Below are 22,295 nucleotides of genomic sequence, written 5' to 3'. Positions count from 1 at the left end.
TTGCGGAAGCAACATGAACTTCCGTCATCAGGTGGGACAACCACAGCAAGAAACAAACAAAATGTCTACAGTAATTTTTACTACAGTAATTTAGTTTCTTGGTTGTGCGGGGTGATTTAATATAGTTATTTCTATTTGTATTTTTTTTCACCTACGTGACTTTACCGAAAGAACCAAAGAGTGAGAGCTGGGAAACTGCGCAGGCTTCGAGCGTGGTTGGTCAATTGGATGGACGGGTACTTGGGAAGAAGGCAAGGTGTTATAGGCTTGGACCGAGAGACCGATGTACAGGACAACCAAACCACAACGAGTTCTGTCGGTGGAGCGCCGTGCGCCTTACCCCACGTGTCCGTAGGTTCTCTCCACGTACTCGCGGTTCCTGTCACGAGCCGCACACCGCGTTCGTGAGATTGTCTAAACATTGCAGTGATGCATGCAGTGGCCTCCGAGCAGCAACTAATTCTTTTCCCGTTAAATTTCGATTTAAAGCTTTTGTGACTGCAGGGATTCATCTTCTTGGTTCTTTCGGTAAAGTCACGTAGAAGGGAAATAATACAATAATACAAAAATAAACATAATAAAATACAATTCTCACGACGTTTCGGCCACAACGCAAGCAGCCGTCCTCAGGTGAAGACCAGGTCTGTCGGAAAGACAGCGTCTGAATGTCTTCCCGACAGACCTGTTCTTCACCTGAGGACGGCTGCTTGCGTTGTGGCCGAAACGTCGTGAGAATTGTATTTTATTATGTTTTGTTTTTATTATTTTATTATTTCCCTTCTACGTGACTTTACCGAAAGAACCAAGAAGATATTTTCCCGTTGTTAACCGCGGCGATTCCTAACCGATATATCGGTATCCGGTCAGGGCTTCCCCTCCTAGATCGACCCAGCCTGAAACGAGTTGTGCCTGGTGATATCAAATTGATGTAACGTCAACATCGTAATTAGCCACACACGCATAGGGGCCGTCCATAAATGACATCGAGCACCTAGGGGGGGGGGTCAGACATTTGTGACGATGTGTGACGAGGGGGAGGGGGGGTTTGAGAAATGTGACGTCACGTAAAAATGTGCAACTTTAAATAAATATAGACAACACGTTCTACTTAATTAAATAGACTTTTTAATAAAATTTTCTCCTACAACATCAGAGTGCAGCGCCACATTAAATACGCACTACAATGACAATAGTTTAAAGCGATTTGAAGCATGTTTTATTTTTGGGGGGGGGGGGCAGAGCTTTGTGACGTCATATTTGAGGGGGGGTCTGACTTTTTGTGACGCCGTGTGACTAGGGGGGGGGGGGGGTAAAAAAATCGTCCAAAATCGCGTGACGTAATTTATGGACGGCCCCATACACGTGCACCCGACAGGTGCTCGCTCAGAACACGTGTCCCAGTGGTGCACCACGATGGGTGTCGGCGCAGGGAACAAAGAGTCCGTCAACATCATGGAGCCCCCCCCCCCCCACACGTGGTCATTAATTAAGGACTTAGAGGCGATTAGGAGCAGCCAATCAGAACAGCGCTCGGAGAGTGAGGAGAGAGGTGCGGGTGGGTGACGCGTCGGAGTGATTATTAATGTGGCGTTGTGCGTGTGTGTGTGACTGTGTGTATCTATGTGGATGTGTGTGTGTGTGTAATATGCACGTTGTGGGAGGCGGTGGTGCAGCGGTTAGCGCGCTGCGCTCCGAACCCGGCCACCCAAGTTCGATTCCTGCTCACGGCCAAAACCTGAGGATTGTTGGAACCGGTCCTGGGCCTTCCTGGTGCGGTGTTTAAACATCGCCACTCGGGAGACAGAGACGGGCGGGCATGGTGCTGGCGTCCAACCCCTCGTGTGCCGTGTCGGCCTTCATTTGTGCTCGCTAACAGCAATTGTCGGCAACAGTCTGTTGAAGACCACACGGGGGATCTTTGTCTTACGTCAAGATATTGCATGCGTTGTGCATGCCATGCAGTCCTGTGTATTCTTGTGCGTGTGTGCATGGGATACGGTTGTGTGCAGTGATGTATATGTAAGTGTTTGTGTATGTGCCTGTAGGGGTAGTGTGTGAACATTTGTTATCATCTTCACGTCAGACTGACTTGCTGTCCGCAGTCACTCTTCACTAATAAGCACGTGTCCCAGCAGCCCACGGACATTTTTGTTGATGTATGTTCACGAGTACAGGGCACGCTCCATCATCACAAGCACACGGTTACTGACGTCCCCCCAGCCTGGATCACGAAATTTTCAAACAGGTAGCCTCGCTACTGCGCTTTGTGTGTGGCACAGGAGGACGTGGAGCTGAGTGGACTTGCCGAAGACTGCTTACCGGCGGTGTCAAGATCGGCCTCTGTGGAGGAGGAGGCTCGTGAAGGACGCTGCTGCTGAGCAGTTGGAGGCAGTCGCTCTCCAGCAACAACGGAGGGCGGAGGAGCGACGCTCACAACAACGAGCCGAGCGCCGGGTGGCTAAAACGCAGCAGAAGTGGTACAGTGGGGCGCACAGGCGGTGCCTATGTCCAGCCATGTCAGTCAACCCGTGGGACCTGGGTCTGTCCCCTGACCTGCCAGCAGCGACCCTTCGACACGTGATAACCTCAAGATGCACCTAGCCTGGCACAAGCGCCATGGTGACGTCACCGCCACTGGGTGGAGAACGTCTATTGTTGTTGTTATTGTTGTTGTTGTGCACTGTGGTGGTGGGTGCCCTTTGAGAGCCCCACAGGAGCGGATCCAATGGTGGGTGGGGGAGGACAATCACCCCCCACCCCCTCCCCCACTTGCAACCCCCAAAATGTACATAGTATTATTATTATTTAATAATTATTTAGTATTTTGCCGATCGCTATTATTTATGCAAAAAAATAAAAACCATACGTTTCTTTAACAAAAAAATGAAGGAACGACCTTAATAGGCTCATGTCATCACAGAGAACACGTTGAATGTGCCTGTTTTGTTTATGGGTTTTGTTTTGCTGCGTGGGGCCCTGGGAAGTGTTGGGATCCCGCCCCTGTGAAGGCCGAAGCCAAGACGTTGGGGGCTTCATTTTCAATGAACTCCGAGTGAGATGACAGATGATTCAGAGACAAGATATATTTATGAATGCGGCGAGATGAGCGATATGTAGCCAAAAAAAAAATCGAGATGCAGTCAAATGAACAGTGTAGACAAAAGGAGATAAATGGTGATGTGATAAAATGAGATGCCTGTCGTTGATAAGAGGCAGATGCCGTGAGATGAGAGAATAGAGATTCCGATACAGAAAAAAATAGATGGAAATATGATATAATAATAATTTCTACTTCTAACGCGCCTTTCACCCGGAGGTCACAAGGCGTTGTACAGAGCTACAACATAAAGTGGTGATAACAGATAGCACACGGGGTAATGTTCACATAGATGCATTCAGACGAGACTTTAGAATGATTCGAAGAGATGCATTCAGACGAGGCTTGTTATGCCACCCCTGGCATATGGAACCTATGAGGATGGGTGTGTAGTGTGGTGAGTATTCTGTATATGTGTAGTAATTACTCAGGAGGCTTGACGACGGGATCGGAGGCACACTTATTTATTAACACAACTTGTATACAGTTAGCGAGTATACACAGGACCTAAGGGGTAACGTCCCCTTACTCGGCTAACAGGGAGACACAACATCTAAGCCCCGCTAACCTAAGCCCAAGTCCTCCACTAGGGAGCTAGGGGAGGCTACCTGTCCCAGCCCTGGTCAAGCTGGGATCCGACCCCCTGAGTTCCCAGACCTGCTCGTCAGTCTGGGCTCTCGGGGCCACGCCACCGGCTTGCCCTGGTCGGCCCTGATAAGGACAGCGAGCCAGGGGAGCTCCGGGGCCTATTCTAGCTGGTCTTCCGTCTTCGCTGGTTAAAGCTGATACCTCCACCTCGAGCCCTCCGGCTCACCCCCTCTTATAGTCCGCGGCCCCCCCGGGAGGGGCCCGTGGGGGATGCAGGTGCGGACGTCGGTGTGGCCACCTCCTATGTGTACGGCCCTAACCACGCCCCTTGTGTTTGTTTGCCATCCGCTCCCATACACAATTACACCTCTACATCACCCCCCCCTGTACAGCTCGCAGCCGTCCCCGGCTGCAACAAAACCAGAATAAAGGTGCATGCCTCCCCAAAACCGTGTGTGCCTCGCGTAAATTTAACAAGAACGATAACAGTCATAACAACAACAACAACAGGAACAGGTAGAAGAAGAAAGAGAAAAAAATAACCCGGCGCACCCTCCCGAATAAATACCCCATTCCGCAAACCCAACATATATACATGCGCTCCGGATGTCCCTCCCCCACTGTCCGCAAGGGCCCCCCAACGGCCGACCTCACAATAGTCTGCGCGTTTTGGCGCGCGTTCTCGCGGCGGGCCCGTCACAAGGGCTCGACCCGGCACGCTCAGTGGTGGTTGGTGACGGTCCGGGTGCAAGAGAGTCTGGCGTCGCTGCCGAGTGACCCCCGACCCCTCCGGGAGGGGTTGGCGGGCGTGGACCCGTCACTCCTGTTGCACCTGGAGATGGAACAGTTGATGTCATGTTAGGCGAGAGCAGCGACGTCGGGGAGTCGGCGGACCCCTCACACGTTTGGCCATGCGTGTGTGTGTGTGAACCACGGGCCGGCGCAACGAACGGTTTCAACCTTGAGGGGTGCACGTACCACCGACGCCTCCCCCATTTGACGCGAACACATTGCGGCCGTAAGACCTGTACGACCTCCACTGGCCCCCGCCACGGCCGTACCAACTTTGACGAGGTTGCCAGTGGCACCTGGGGACAGTGCAACCATGCCCTGTCCCCTGGTTTCCATTTGAACACATGTACCCGCCCCAGCCGAAGCCTCTCGTTCGCCTTCTGGCGGAGTTCAGAATTTTGCACGGCCGCTTCCCGCGCCTCAGACAATTTGCTGATGTTAAATTTAACGTGTTCGGACAAGGTAGACTTCGCCTGAGGCGCCGAGAGCTTCAGCTGGGTCGTCACAGGGGGGTTAGCCTCGCGGCCATACATTAAAAAGAAAGGGGAAAATCCGGTGGCCGCATGGGGAGCCATCCTGTAGGCCTGCAACACACCGGCTATGCGAAGGTCCCAATCTGTCTGGGATTCGGACACCTGTTGGGACAGCATAGACGTGATGGTCCGATGTAGCCGTTCCACCATCCCGTCAGTTTGAGGGTGATACGGGGAGGTCCGAATTTTCTCCGTACCCAAGAGGTCGCACACCTCGCGGAGGAGTTTTCCCGAAAAATTCTTACCCTGGTCAGTAAGCAGCCGTTCCGGAGCACCTTTGTCGAGGACATAGCCCTGGACAAAGGCCTCCGCGATGGCTGCTGCCGACTGGTTGGCCAGGGGCCAGGCCATAGGCCATCTCGTGAAGTATTCGACCCCTGTCAATAAATACCTATTCCCCCTGGGTGTAGCGGGAAATGGGCCGAGTATGTCTAGCGCAACGAGCTCGTTAACCCGGGAAACCTTTATGGACTGCAGCGGAGGGTTGGACCCCCTAGCTGGTGGCTTTCGCTGCGCGCATTGTGTGCACGACCCCAGGAGATCCCCCACGTCCTTTGCCATGCCCGGCCAGAAGAAATCGAGCTGGAGCGTGGCAAAGGTCTTGTGAACCCCCAAGTGCAGAAGCCGCTCATGAACAGCCCATACCACCTTACCCCTCAATGCTGCAGGCACCACGAGCTGCTGGCGGCGGGTTTTTCCGTCCCAGTGCATTAAAAGACCCTGGAACAACCCCCACGAGTCAATGTTCGCCACCCCCTGCCCAACCCCCCCTGCGCGACGGCGCAGAGCGAGGAGGGAGGTGTCCTCCATTTGGAGGCGTCCCCATTCCGCGACCGACAACCCCAGCAACGAATCCCTCCCTTCTTGCTCGATAGGACCCGAAGCCAAAGGCGCATCGGCGGCGGCCACGAGGACCGAATCGGTGGTGACGTTCGGGGGCCTACAACGCCCCGAACCCAGGAGGCAAGCGCACTCCGAAGTGGGTGGCAACCGTGACAGGGCGTCAGCGTTCGTGTGGCGGACGCCCTTACGATATGTGGTGACAAAGTCGTAGTCCTGGAGAATCTCCAACCATCGAGACAACTGGCCCGATGGTTGTTGAACCCGCAGAGCGTACTGTAGGGCCGCATGATCTGTACGGACGGTGAAACGCCGACCGTACAGATATGGGCGGTACTGCTGAATGAAATAAACAATTGCCAATAATTCCCGACGGGTAACGCAGTACCGTTGTTCCGCTGGAGACAGTACCCGACTACCGTAAGCCACCACATGCTCTACGCCCCCAATGAGTTGGGACAGCACGCCCCCGATGCCCGTGTTACTTGCATCTGTATCGAGCAAGAAGGGTTGTGAGAAGTCGGGGTAATTCAACGGCGGAGCCCCCACCAGGGCATTCCGGAGGGCGTGAAAAGCAGCCTCCTCCTCCAGCCCCCAATGAAACCTGACTCCCTTGGACGTCAGGGCATGCAATGGTTTCGCGATCGTAGCGAAGTCAGCCACAAACCGTCGATAGTACGACGCGAACCCAATGAAACTCCTGACCTCTCCCACCGAGGTGGGAGTCGGCCAGGAGCTGACGCATTCCGTTTTGGCGGGATCAGTGGATATCCCCGAGCGCCCAACAATGTGACCCAAATACCGCACCGATTCGCGGAGCAAATGGCACTTCTGCGGTTTAAATTTTAAATTGGCAGCCCGCATTTTGAGAAAAACAGCACGCAGCCTCTGGAGGTGTTCCTCGAAGGATTTGCTAAAGACGATGACATCGTCCAAGTAAATTAAACACGAATCCCATTGCAAGCCTGCCAAGACCAGTTCCATTAACCGCTGAAAAGTTGCCGGCGCAGAATGTAAGCCCATCGGCAAGCGGTTAAATTGGAAGAGACCTTGCGGTGTCCGAAAAGCAGTTTTAGGTTTTGATTCGTCATCCAGAGGAAGCTGCCAGAATCCAGATAGTAAATCGAGGGTGGAAAAGAATCGCGCCCCCGCCAAGGCATCGAGCGACTCATCCATTCGAGGAAGCGGGTACGCATCTGCCACAGAAATTTTGTTCAATCGCCGAAAGTCGACACAAAACCGCAGTGAGCCGTCGTGTTTTTTCACCAAAACGATCGGTGCGCCCCACGGGCTGTTGGAAGGGGAAATGATATCGGCGGCTAGCATGTCATCAACAGCCGATTTGACATGATCCTTTTCGGCGGGACTGAGCCGAAAGGGATTCTGGCGGATTGGCGCGCTGTCACCCGTGTCAATATGGTGTCGCAGCAATTTAGTACAACCAATATCAAATTTGTGTTTACTAAAAACGTCGGCAAATTCTTTCAGGAGAACTCGCAGCTGCGCACGCTGCGTGTCGGACAGATCCACAGATCCCGCGCAAAGTGCATCCAGCCATCCGTCATCACAGTCCGAATGCGGTCGCGACGGAGGATCGGTGGTTACCTGACCCACGAGTGGTTCCTCATAGGGCGCCGGCGTTGCGTGTGCAAGCACGGTCCCTTGAGGAACCACGGCCGTTCGCGATCCTACATTAAGGACTGCAATGAAGGGGTCCCCATCCCCTTTCACCATGGTCTGAGCCGCTAGCAAATCGGGTCCATTGACCCCGGCCCGAGATGGTCCCAACAAGACCCCCCGATCCGCAACCCCTTTAGCAAACGGCCGACGCAACCTAAGAGGGACGAGCATCTGAGCCCCCGGGGGTACGCGCACAGTTTTTGTCACGAGCGCCTGCACGGTGGCAAACGCCCGACGCTCCGTGGTGAGGGAAGACAAAAATGTAACACGTCGGCCCGATGGGAGCTCGATGCACCCCTGGTCAATCAAGATACGGATGGGCATTTTGGCCAAGAAATCCGTCCCCAACAGGCACGGAACCGCGAGTGAGGAGGAAACCAAAACAGGCCCGGATAATTTAATGTCTCCAATGCAAATTTTGGCGCGGATTTGCCCAATAATGCCCAGCGAGCCCCCGTTAGCAGCATAGCATGGCACGTCAACAGGGAGCAAGGGACGACTTTGAACGGGAAGGATGTTATAAATCAAATCAGATATAATGGTCGCCGATGCCCCTGTGTCAATTAAAATCCGCACCTCTACCCCATCAATATGACCGACCACAACCGATGATCCCGCCGACGCAGCAACGACACGATGGGCGAGCTCCGACCACTGACCCGGTTGGAGCGCTCGCCGCATTTCAGAACAATCGCGCGCGATGGGCGGCGATTTTCGAACCCTGTTCAGTTGAGCGCGTGAGTGTGTGTCGGATGTGTGCATGGGCCAAACGTGTGAGGTGCCACGACTCGCCGGATTTCTCTGCTGGAGCTTGGGTGGAGACGGCGTGGCGTCCTGACGAGGTGTCGCTCCGCGCTGACGGGGAGCCCGGCATCCTGACGCAACGTGGCCTTGCAGGCCACAGTTGTAGCAGCGTGTGAGCGCCCCAGATGGCCTGGGCTGCTCCTGGCGGCTCGGTCCATTCCGAGCCTGCGGTGCCGCCGATCTCCATTCCCCCCGCCGCTCCACCCCGCAGACCTCCTCTGATGGGAGGGCGGTGGCCGCCATGGCATGGCCGGCCACCCCCTTGGCAGCCTTGCGACGCAGGGACCGCAAGCCCCCGTGGATGTGGCGCGCGACCAGCAGGGACGACATCTCTCCGTCGTCTTGAGCCAAGACGGCGATGTCCAGCTCATCGGCGAGTAGCAGCAGCTTTTCAGCCACCATGGCGTCCACTCCCTCCTCGTCCATCCGCGGGAAAGCTGCCTTTGCCAGGGCCAGGAGAGCCGTTCGGAAGGCCAGGGGCGATTCGTTGGCGCCCCGATGCCGATCGTGGAACAGCTGCCTGCAGTCCGAAGGCGGCCCATAGACGGCTGACAGCAGCTGCAGCGCCAGGTGCAGCGTGGCGCGCTTTTCCTTAGGCGCCGAGGTGAGGGTAGCCAGGGCGTCGTCGTCCAGCATCGCCGGCAGCGCGCATAGTGCCTCGGCGTCCGTCCAGTTCGCCATCTCTTGATGAGCGATGAACCGCCTTTTGAAGCCACCCCAATCTCCAGCCGCTCCCACGAACTCCTTGAGAGGCGGCAGTCGCTGTTGTAAGGCGACGTCCGTGGCTGCGGATCTCGCTCCCTCGTTCCCAGCTGACGTTACAGTGTGGGCGGGCTGTGAGCATGGCATCGCCGGTCGCTCCGTTGTTGACGCGCTGGCCGGCGTTGATGATGTCACGGCTCGTGCTTGGCCCTCAGCAGTCACCTGACGCAGGCCGGCCCCGCCCTCTGCTCGCACTGTAGTGATGGCGGGAAATTTAACCGCGAGCCGCGTCGGGGTGGCGGGAAATGCCGGCGTGCGTCGGCTGCTGCCGTCTTCCCGCGCAGCCCCTCCAGCTCCCAGCCGCGTGATCTCCTCCAACACGGCGGCCGCGGCGTAGAGCAGCTCCGCCAGGCGGGAGTGAGCCAGCCGAAGTCCCTCGGCCGACGCATCCCCCCCCTCCTGTCGTAGCGGCGCGGGTGTACTCGGCCCCGGCTGCTCCGATCCGACCTCGGCCATCTCTGGTGGTGATTCGGCCGCGGTGTCCTCCCTCTCCGACTCCCTGGTACGTGTCGTCCCTCGTGTGTCCATCTTTGGACGTTTTACTTCTGACACCAGATGTAGTAATTACTCAGGAGGCTTGACGACGGGATCGGAGGCACACTTATTTATTAACACAACTTGTATACAGTTAGCGAGTATACACAGGACCTAAGGGGTAACGTCCCCTTACTCGGCTAACAGGGAGACACAACATCTAAGCCCCGCTAACCTAAGCCCAAGTCCTCCACTAGGGAGCTAGGGGAGGCTACCTGTCCCAGCCCTGGTCAAGCTGGGATCCGACCCCCTGAGTTCCCAGACCTGCTCGTCAGTCTGGGCTCTCGGGGCCACGCCACCGGCTTGCCCTGGTCGGCCCTGATAAGGACAGCGAGCCAGGGGAGCTCCGGGGCCTATTCTAGCTGGTCTTCCGTCTTCGCTGGTTAAAGCTGATACCTCCACCTCGAGCCCTCCGGCTCACCCCCTCTTATAGTCCGCGGCCCCCCCGGGAGGGGCCCGTGGGGGATGCAGGTGCGGACGTCGGTGTGGCCACCTCCTATGTGTACGGCCCTAACCACGCCCCTTGTGTTTGTTTGCCATCCGCTCCCATACACAATTACACCTCTACATATGTGTAGTGACAGACTTGGAGACGTAACTTTTTGGAGGCAGTTCTTTAATGAAACACCGAGCACACTTTGTACACGTTATACAATACACACCCTACAATGTTACACACTCTGTCTTTCGCTTTTACGCAACTCTACACTGGTTCATCTTTTTGGTACTTTCGGTGAAGTCACGTAGAAGGGAAATAATAAAATAATACAAATAAAACATAATAAAATAAAATTCTCACGACGTTTCGGCCACAACACAAGCAGCAGTCCTCAGGTGAAGAAACAGAGCTGTCGGAAAGACAGCGCTCCAATGAACACTGCTAAGCTTGGCAGCGTATTTAAGCTGGGTGGGAGGAGAAGAGCGCCTTGACAAAGGAGTTATCCATGTGGAAGCAATAGTGTATCAGAATGAGAATATGTATTTATACTGGAGGAATCGGATGAAAGCAATTTTTCACAGATGTCCATTAGTGGCGGGTCAGAACGTTACAACAACAAACACCACAACAACACGATAGGAGTGCAAAGTATAGGAAAGGTAAGCCAATCAGTAAAACAATATACTAATTACATGTTTTGTTATCTTACCAGGTATAAAAGCCCACTGAACTATTCACTTCTTTTTCAGAAGCGACCTGGCCACAACCAACCCAACGAAGTGGCACATCACGTGGAAACTTATAGCAGCCAAATAATTCAAATAATCAAAAAGCATGTTTCTAAATGTGCAGAGTACTTAAAGAGAGCGCACCACACATCATTAAAACACACGGCTATGTGTTTTATGCGTCTTAGGGGCCGTCCATAAATGGCGTCACAAATACATATAGACAACACGTTCTACTTAATTAAATAGACTTTTTAATCAACGTCAGAGTGCAGCGCCACATTAAATACGCACTACAATGACAATAGTTTAAAGCGATTTGAAGCATGTTTTATTTGAGGGGGGGGTCTGACTTTTTGTCACGCCGTGTGACGAAGGGGGGGGGGGGGTCAAAAATCGGCCAAAATCGCGTGACGTCATTTATGGACGGCCCCTTATGTATTGGAGCATATGGAGCACGCGTGTGAAGAAGTAACACGGCAAGGTAGACTCGTGCAAGAAGAGATAGTCAAGTGCAATTGGTGTCAAGGCAAAACGAGTTTCATAGTTGGCTTCAGTCGCACCTGGTTACAAGCGGTATAAATGTATCGTCTAATTCCGTGCGTGTGTGTGTAATAGGTGCTCGCTAACAGCACATCGATCCATTTGTCTGAACGTAGAATGATGATAATGACGATCTTCTTGGTTCTTTCGGTAAAGTCACGTAGAAGGGAAGTAATAAAATAATAAAAATAAAACATAATAAAATAATTATCACGACGTTTCGGCCACACTGCAAGCAGCCGTCCTCAGGTGAAGAATGAAACACCACCAAGCTTGGAGCGTATATGTAAGCTGGGTTGTGGCCGAAACGTCGTGAGAATTATTTTATCATGTTTTATTTTTATTATTTTATTACTTCCCTTCTACGTGACTTTACCGAAAGAACCAAGAAGATGAATCCCTGCAGTCACGAAAGCTTTAAATCGATAATGACGATGTTTATTATGAGGCGTATATTAAAATATATATATAAATTCGCTTCAGCAGTACGTCCTCTGTCACCCGTGAAACTAAAGAGAGTTAGCCACGCCAAAACAGTCGTAACTTTTTCAGCACTCGGAGAATGTCTTCCATTCACAACGACAGATTGACGATGATGAATGGCGTGCAATCCCCACCGTTTCCTTTCGCCTCGTTTAATAAAGACGCCGACCGTCGCGCTCTCTGGGATGTACCCCATGTACACATGTTTATTTGTGGCTCGCAGATGGCAGTGAGGCGGTGGCCACCGGGTAAACATTGTTGTCTCCAGCTCAATCCGCACCCTCTCAAGAAACAACTGCCTTGAATTTTGAGAAGTTTTTTTTCAGCGGATTGTGTGCTTCTGTTGCTCATCCTCCCGTGTTGCAAGCAGGATTGAGAGATGAACGTATTTCTTCAAGTGAATATCAGTAGAGTATAATGCACATGCGTGTGTACGCGTGTGTAACTATCGAACATCGCGCACTTCCAGATGCGCTTCTGCGGCCGTCTGGAACGCTCTTCCATCCGATATTAGGAAGCCACTGGAGCTATGCACTTTTAAATCTAGATCGAAAACTAACTGAAACTGCCTTTCATGTTTAGCTTGTTGTCCTTTCCCCGCACCTCCGATTAGCATGGTGGGCTATGTACAGTGCGAAAGAAATTCAACATACGTACATATACTACATATATGTGTATCTAGATTTGAAGTTTTCGTGACTGCAGGGATCCATACATTTTCTTGCTGTGGTTTACCCACCTGATTATGATTGCTTGTGTTGCGATCGAAACGTCGTGATTTAATTTATTTTATACCTACGTGACTTTACCAAAAGAACCAAAGACTATATATGTGTATGTTACATCAGCGATGGGGAGACAAAGGCGGCTAGATGTGGTGTTGTCCTTCATAGGTGCTCGCAAACAGCACTTTCCCCAAGTCCCCTCAAGGCTAAACGAGGAATTTGATTTTGTATGGTACACACAGGAGAGACAAAGGCGGTCGGAGATGATGTAGGCCAAGACTAGCGCTTCGTCTGTTGACCCAGCCTTCACATTTGCTGTTGTGTGTAAAGTGTGTGTAAATGGGTGTGTGGCACAGGTGGTGCATCAGCCAGTCATCTCGGTCATCTCAGTCAGTCGACCCGTGGCACCTGGGCCTGCCCCGTGACCTCCTGCCAGCGGAGGTTCGACACTTCACGTGGCCTCAAGGTGCACATGGCCTGGCACAAGCGTCGTGGTGACGTCACCGCCACTTAGTGGCGAATGGCGGTTTATGTTGTGACACAGTGGGGAGCACAAGTGGTGCATCTGCCAGTCATCTCAGTCAATCCAATTGCATCTGGGTCTGTCCCGTGACCTCCTGCCAGCAGTAAGCCTTCCACCACTCCACGTGGCCTCAAAGTGCACCTAGCCTGGCTGAATCGCCGTGGTGACGTCACCGCCACGTGTTGTTGTTGTTCTCGTGTGCGTTGCGTGCTGACTGGCGTAAGCGGCAGGGAGTGCTGAGCGCACTGCGCTACGAACCCGATGACCCGAGACCCATTACCGCTCTCGACCAGTGGCGAAAATGTGAATCGGTCTTCGGCCTCCCCTAGGTCGACTCAGCCCTTAAAGTGAGTACTGTAACCTGATTCGGAACGCAAACAGTACTGGGGGGAGTGGTGCGGGCCACCCACCCCATTGTGCGCCGTTCCGGCCTTATTAGGTGCTCGCTAACAGCACTTGCCCCAACAGTCTGTGAAAGGCTATACGGTGGAGCTTTGTCTTTGGACAGGTGTGAAGACAGATGCTTGCATTCGTGAGTGTGTGAGCCATTCCGTTGTTTCAATCGGCACTTCCTCATAATTGTGAGCAGACATCGATATGGCCACGTGTTTTGAAAAAACACCAGGCGTGTCGCGCACTCATTATACATCGAATCGCTTGTTCGAGGATCAATAATTTTCCAATCGTACATGTTGTATGTAATGAGTTCGTGTGACTCTTGCAAACCGCTGGAAGCCGCTACAACAGGGGTCGGCAACTAAAATAACAATGAGACATGTTTTCGAATCGGTAATAAAAAAATACTCGATTTCAAGAGCCACAATGCATGTGAACGTGAGACGATCCTTAATAATTACCGGCACAAAGCAGTCATTCAAGAGCCGCATGCGGCTCCGAAACCGCACATCGCCGACCCCATTCACTACAAGAACCACAGAATAACCACATCAATCTCTTATGCCATCAAGCCATTCTCTGTTAGATCTTCCCCTCTTTCGGGTTCCTTCTATTGTACACGCTTTTATTTAACTCACTCTGTTGTTGTCGTCGTCGTTGTTGTTGTCGTATCCTCAAATCTTGTAACTCAATTTTAACCCACTTCCCAATGTGGTATCGACTGCAAACTTGGTATACTTATGTCATACTGATGACAATATTATATTCTATCATTAAAAATAAATAAAGATATTTTAAAACCATCTTTTGTATATGTTATGTTTCGGCTTGGGTCTAATTGTCCACCCTCAACTGATGTTGGCTGTAAATCACCACGGCTCCTTACGTTATGGCAAGCTTCGGGGCCACTTCCTGGAGTCGTGGAGTTCTATTACTAGTACGGTACATTTCATTCAAGCGTGTTTAAAAAAAAGTATATTTAAATATTACTTATTTCCAATCAACACACTTTTAACGTTCCTGATAGTTGTCTATCCTACGTAAAATGTGTCCAAACAGTGCCAGTTTCCTTCTGATCACTGCCTGTGTCCGGTATTCTTCTCTGTGAAACATTTTTGTTACTTTTACGTTGGTCACTCTTTGGGTCCAGCTTAGATGCACTATCCTTCTGTAGCAATACATTTCTAATGCCAATATCTATTTCAGTCTTTTCCAATGTCCAAGTCTCGCAGACATACAAAGCTGTACTGAACACGCCCGTTCTTAAGATGTTCACTTTCGTATTATCGCGGATTTTCTCGCTTCTCCAGATGTTATTGAATCCTGCCATTACTCCTTTTGCCTTTGTCATCCTCGCTCCTGTGTCTTTCGTGCAGTCGTTGTCCCATGTCAGTAGACTTCCCAAGTATACAAATTCTTTTACATTCACAATCTCGCTGCTTTATAGTATTACTTGTTTCTCATTGTCCTCCATTCCGAGTACCATCGTCTTTGTCTTTTCCACGTTAATCCTGAGTCCTGCATCCTTACCTGATGTATTCAGTGTATGCACACTTTCTTCAAGTACTACGCAGCTTTTTCCAACATATATATTAGCTGCGAATTTCAGGTTATTTATTATTTATCTTTGCACAGATATTCCTGCGTCATTTACCTGAATGGCATTCATCACTCATTCAAAATGTAGAGGAGTAATATGGGAAGTGACGTCATGCGCGCTGGGCGGGGCGATGATGTCATGTCTTCTCTCGGTACTTAAGGGGGACCCCGTGATGAAAGCGGGGTCACTGTGGGAGCCCGGGATAGTAAACGGTTAAAGAGCCAGCCAGGGGTAGAGCTCAAGGAGTCTGGAGAGAAGCCGGCGGTAGTCATAGGAGGTGCTACTCTCCCCGGTCGGTCGGTGTTGGCTGAACCCCCGATCCGACTCGAGGGAGAGAGCCCTGGAGCGAGCCGAGCTAGGAACAGACAGAGTGCGGGTTGTTTGAAGGACCCAATGTAGGACCCCTACCACTGGGGAGTTTTCTAAACCCTTAATAAATGTCCGGCGCAAGCCCTTACCTGAAGACCTGCCTCCGCGTCGTCATTTGCACCACAACACAAGTATGAACGAAGTTGTTTGGTGATAGTGGATCTTCCTGTGTCATACATCTTGTTGTTGGGAACCATTCTGCTATTTCCTGTCTAAATTTTACTACTGACTTTGACATTTTACCTATATCCTACAGAATCTGTGTCAGCCTTTTTTCTACTCCGTATGATCTTAATGTTGCCCACTTTATATCTTGCTTAGTCAAATGAAATGCTTTCTGGAAATCTTTGAAACAGTTATAAACCAGCCTCTTCTTTTTACTTTCTCTACGATACGCCTTAACATAAAAAAAAAATTCTATACAGTGTTCATATCTTTCCTAAACCCTACCTGTTCATCTGCCAAATAATTATGAGTCTGTGCTTTTAATCGATTGAGTAGTACTATTGTAGTGACACCGCGGACGTCACTGTAATGCCGGCCCTAGAGGGGCACGGCATGCAATGTACTCACATCGCGGACACCCCGTATATGTGGGTGTAGTACCGGCCCTAGAGGGGCTCGGTGAGCGCTGAATGATCGCGCTGTGTGCCACCACACTCGGCGTGCAGTGCCGAGCCCGACAGGGTGGGGTGTGAGGGTGCCGGCCACGGAATGGGGTTACTATAGGCCGTGGCACTCTGGTTGACCCCGGAGGACACGTGACTGGTAAAGTCTACACAGGGGGCCCCAAGTGGGGGCTTGGGGCGGTCACGTGTCGGGGCGAGATCCTGATGGATGATTCTGGAAGGTGGTCGTGGTCAAGGGCGGAGCCAGCCACGGCCAGAGCGGATATAAGCCGGGTCCCCAGAGGGACTGGGGTTCGGCGTTGCTGTTGTTATCCTGAATAAGTCTACGTTCTACGTCCTGAAAAGTCACCAACACGTGGACCCGGACCCATGCTGTGGTCCAGTGTTGTAGCTAGTTACAAAGTAATTAGCGTAGTTATCCTGGTGGTCCACCACCATAGGTTGTTATCTTGTTAACCCCGTGTGTTTGTATAATAAATGTGTTGCCTCCAAGAAGTGCGTCTGCGACTCAGTTGAACTCACTACACTATCATCAGTTCCTTTACCATGTAGCTCATTAGGGCGACAGTTCTGTAATGTTTTATGATCGGTGAGATGCCCTTTCCTAGGTATCGTCACAAGTATGGATTTTGTCCACTCCTCTGGTATTTTCCCCTCCCTCCATACTTGCTTACATAAATCATGGACTTCTTTTATAAATCCTTTCCCTCCAGCTTTTATTATTCCTCCGCTTATGCCATCTTGGCCTTTTTTTTAAAGATATTTCATTGCCTTTTTTACTTCTTTGTACAAGATGTTATCATTTTCATCATCCCTTGGTGGTGAGGATATCTTTTCACGTTCATCCACCAGCTCCTTATTCTCTTGATCCGTATCCCTATAGAAATCGCTGCAATACTCAGTCCATCTCTCTTTTGTCTCTTTTTTGTCCATGAAGATCTTACCATCGTTGCCTTGTATCGCCATGGTTGCCACCTGCTGTTTGTGCTATTGACTCGTTTGTACACCTCCCTAGTCTTGCATTCTCTAGCGCAGTATTCAATGCCGTTACATTGCTTTTCCAGCCATTCCTGCTTCTCCTTTCTTGCCGATGTCCTTACATCATTGCATCGCTTTTTGCACTTAGTCACCATCCCATCCGATTCCTTTATCTTTAACCTACATTTTCTCTTTTACCGTGCTAGTTCCAAGTTTTGCTCAGTCGTCACAGAATGACACCGTGTGTACATACGTTTCAAAATCTCTATGTCAGTCAGTACTTATGTATGAGTGTGTATATGTATTTGTTATAAATGTATCTGTATGGGTGTATACATATACGTGTGTATACATGTGGCGAGTGGTGGTGCAGCGGTTAGCACGTTACGCTACAAATTCGGCGATCCGTGTTCCGTTCCCGCCAGTTCAGATAATTGTCAACACCAGTGACAATTATCTGAACTGGTCTTTGACCTACCCTAGGTCGACTAAGCCTGAAATGAGTACCTGGTGCGATGTGTAAGCATCAGCACCAGGGAGGCAAAGGCGGTCGGGCGTGGTGTTGGCCACCCACGCCCTCGTGTGCCGTGCCGGCCTTCAAGGGTGCTCGCTGATAGCACTTGCTCCAAAAGCCCCTTAAGGCTATACGGGGGATCTTTGTCTTATCTTTACACGTACCTATGCATAAGTATGTATCTGCACGTGCTGTATCCGTGTAATCGTGTGTATGTGTGCGTGCGTGTGTGTATAAGTAATCTGTATGTCTGTATGTATGCATGTGTGTGACAGTGAGAGTGTGAATGGGCTGATTGTGTTCGCTGTAATTCATTACCATCGCTGGCTGTGTTCCAGCTCAGGGCTGTCACAACACGAGCCGGGCCCCCGATCTTAATCCCCATCTCGAGCGCCAACCACCCACCCACCTTACTGACGACGCGCGCACACACGCGGACACACGCGCACACACACGCGCGGACACACACGCGCACACACACGCACACACGCGCGGACACACACACGCGCACACACACGCGGACACACGCAGGCACGCAGGCACACAGCGGACAGACGGCAAAGGCGGCAAGAGGAGGACGCGGAGCGGAATGCAAATCCAAAACGATAAACAAATGGTAATAATGGCACGAAAAGGGGAGTTAAAACAAGCTTTGTTTACACATGCGGAACAAAGATCCCCCGTGTAGGCTGAACAGACTGTTGGGGCAAGTGCTGTTAGCGAGCAGCACCTATGAAGGCCGGCACTGCACACGAGGGGTGGGTGACCAGCACCACGCCCGGCCGCCTTTGTCTCCCCAATGGCGATGTTTACTACACACTGCACCAGGTACTCATTTGAGGCCGAGTCAAGCTAGGGGATGCCCAGGACCGGTTCAGATAATCGTCACTGGGTGTTGGCCGTGATCGGGAATCGAACTCGGGGCACCGGGTTCGTAGCGCAGCGTAGCGCTAACCGCTACACCACCGCTCCCCACTACCGCTCCCTGCACACACGGCCACGCTCACATGTCATTTGCAAAGCAATCCTTAAACACAAAGACACACACGTACTCGTACAAATACACACAAAGACAAATACACCCACGCTCACAGGCAGTCACAGCGGCCCACACAGGCAACCACACTGACACGTGCACACATAAACACAGACTCGTATAGGACTTTTACAGAGTGCTATCACCTGATACGAACGGTGGTAATCTTTATCCGGGTGCCCCGGTTTCACGACGGATGTACGAGTGATCATCTGTCTCTTCTCCGAAATAGGTTCTTGATGTTAACTCTTGATATTTGGTAAATGAGCTCTGCCCTCTCATGTAATGTTGTAGCGAAGTGTGACTGGTTTCACACTCGCCTGTGATCGCTGCATGGCCTTCTTGGATACACTGAGGAGAGAGACATCTCTGAAAATCTGGGGCTTGTGTGGTGTGATAATCTTGTGCACAGTCATCCCTCGATATGCGAATATTCGATACACGAAGTTTCAGTAAAAACGAACTTTGGATTTGTTACCATTATTTTAATAGGTATACATACATTACAATAAACACTGAAATCAATAAATAAACAATACATCTATCGATCTCCGGTACTATATAAATACGAATACAATCATGTTTCTTCACTATGTTTCTTTTATTTAAGTCAGTTTTATTTTATTTTAATAGTGTACAGTATAAAATGAACTTATTTTCAATGCACATTGTCTTTGTTTAAAATATGAATGGTAAGTTTTAATTGTTTACAGTATTTAATAGTAAGTTACGAATGCTGGAAAACGCATCTTCATAGTACTAATGTTATAAGTTATTATACAGAGTGATTCAAAAAGATGGACCCAATTTAAAATCGCTTTATCTCTGCAACCACGAACCGCCCATGAATTAAACTCTTACCACTTAAAAGTTCGGGGCATAGAGAGGGCGGGGCATAGAGAGAGGGCGGGGCATAGAGAGAGGGCGGGGCATAGAGAGGGCGGGGCATAGAGTTTCAAATGATGACCGCTCGATGCCTCTCCCAGTGCACAAACAGCCCCTAGCCTCAGTCATTCGCAAGATGGTGACCCACAATACAAGGGGCGTTTTGCGTTCTGCAGTTCAGCAAGACTGAATCCGTAATTGCGGTGCAGTGTGCGTTTCAACGGCGTTTTGGCATTGGGTCCATCTTTATTAAATCCTTTATATTAAATTACCAATTGCTTAATGGTGGCAGGCAATCATCTGACCCATAGGTGGCAGCGATCTCAAGCCAGAGGACGAGATGACTAGCCGCCCGTTTCAAAGACCAATGTGGGCTGGGTTGTGGCCCATTGAACCCGCATATAAAGGATTTATAGTGAAAAACTTTGTTTTTACGGGTTTATTTTTTAAACACCCTGTATAGACGAAATTTCAATCCACTCTGTATATCAAGTGCTCGATATCTAGGTATGGTAAGCTGGGGGAAGACAGCGAATTAACTCACTCAGCAATGTAAACGATTGGATGCAACTGCGAGGAGCATCTAATGCAGAATGATTGAGTAAATATCGTGGAGCAGAGCTAAGCATACGGTAGGTGATGATCGCAGACGTCTTTGAGAAAATAAATGGCAGATAGAGAGCTCATCGCGATCTCTGTCCCTGCCTGATGGTTGTGAGCTCTAGCAGAGGGAGGCTCCCTGAAACACGATGGATTCAATTTTTTAGGTTAACATTGAGATGTGCCCCAAAGCAGAGAAGAGTTATCCAACATTGCGCATTGCCCGCTGTTACATGCGGATCAGAAACGAACACACGGCAATCAACGTGGACCGACAGCTGAAATACCACGATGCGAAATCTGTGAAGTGCGCTAAGAAGTGTGGAGAGGTGCATGCTGGGAATAACACCACGAGACTGAAGTTGGGTATCACAGGAATCAGCGAACAAACACAAATTAGAGGCACGTGCTGTTGGCTGTTTTAAACATAAAAGTAAGTGTGATTGGGCAGGAACGCATCACGAGAATGCACGATGACTGATGGACGAGGTCGATGATGGAATGGAAGCCGAAGTATGGAACGTGCACGAGAGAATGTACACAGCGAAGATGGAGCGATTCGTGAAAGATGGCGAAACGACGCCTCGGAGGAGTCTTCCACTCAGCAGTGGATAGATCAAGGCTGTTTATAATGATGACGATGCTGATACGAGCGAATACGATAGCGCTATTGGTGATGTCATCGTATGTTTACATCCCCGGGTACAGATGTGGGAAGATAAAACAAAAAAACCTCCTCGCCACAAAGACGGTGCACACAGGAAGGCAGAGATCGCGAGATAAAGGGACGCAGAGATGCAGAGGGGATGTAAACGCGCGTGCAGATCCCACGGAGAGCTACGGGGAAAGTCAGATCCCAGCGATAACCTGTGATTAGAGAGCGATGGAAAACCATTAGCATGCAAAGTTAAGAAAGCTACGGATGATGTAATAGTCGTATGAGTTCAACAATTGGACCCATAACGAGATATAGGCATTAAATCAGACACACGGGCGCACCGAGAAATAGAGATGACAGGGAAGGTAGAGAGAGACAACATAGACGCACGCACACAAATATAGACATACAGACAGGGAGACATTGAGGAGGGAGAGAGACGCGCGTTCGCGTTGAAAGACAGAGGCATACATGGCGAAGAGAAATGGATACCACGAGAGAACATCTGTAGACGGAGAGAGACACACACACATAGATACGTATAGAGGGACATGTGTAGTAGAGACCCACACACATAGACACGTATAGAGAGACACGTGTAGTGGAGACCCTCACACAGAGAGAGAGAGACACACACACATAGACACGTGTAGAGAGACACGTGTAGTGGAGATCCTCACACAGAGAGACACACACATAGACACGTGCAGAGAGAGAGACACACACATAGACACGTATAGAGAGAGACATGTGTAGTAGAGACCCTCACACACAGAGAGAGAGACCCACACAGTGACACGTGTAGAGAGAGGCACGAATAGAGAGAGACCCTCACACAGAGAGAGACACACACATAGACACGTGTAGAGAGAGACACGTGTAGTGGAGACCCTCACACACAGAGAGAGACACACACATAGACACGTGCAGAGAGAGAGACACACACATAGACACGTATAGAGAGAGACATGTGTAGTGGAGACCCTCACACACAGAGAGAGAGAGACACACACACATAGACACGTGTAGAAACAGACACACACACAGAGACACACACACATAGACACGTATAGAGAGAGACATGTGTAGTGGAGACCCTCACACAGAGACAGAGAGAGAGAGAGACAGACACGGACACACGCGCCCGCCGAGCTCACAAAGAGCGCATTGATGGCGAGAGAGCGCCAGAGATTAAAAATAGCAAATTAATGAGAGATGCGGAGAGATGGGGGAGGGAGCGGCGGGCAGGAAAGGTAGCCGCGTCGCCACGGCGACCAGGTAAATGTTATTGCCCCTGCCCCGTCACCTGTCCGCGTGTAATCCGCGCGAGATCACCTCACTGAGCAGGCACTTCGATGTTTATCTCCAACACTGGCAACATTTTTCACAAATCATTTGTGAAGCGCATGTGTGTACATGCACGTGTGTGCACACATGCACGTGTGTGCACATGCACGTATGTGTACATGCACGTGTGTGTGTACATGCATGTATGTGTGTACATACATGCATGTGTGTGTACATGCATGTACACACGCGTGCATGTACACACGCACACA

The sequence above is a fragment of the Lampetra fluviatilis genome, chromosome 5 (genome assembly GCF_964198595.1).
Source record: "Lampetra fluviatilis chromosome 5, kcLamFluv1.1, whole genome shotgun sequence".
Taxonomy (NCBI): Eukaryota; Metazoa; Chordata; class Hyperoartia; order Petromyzontiformes; family Petromyzontidae; genus Lampetra; species Lampetra fluviatilis.
Note: the sequence above shows the minus strand (reverse complement) of the source record.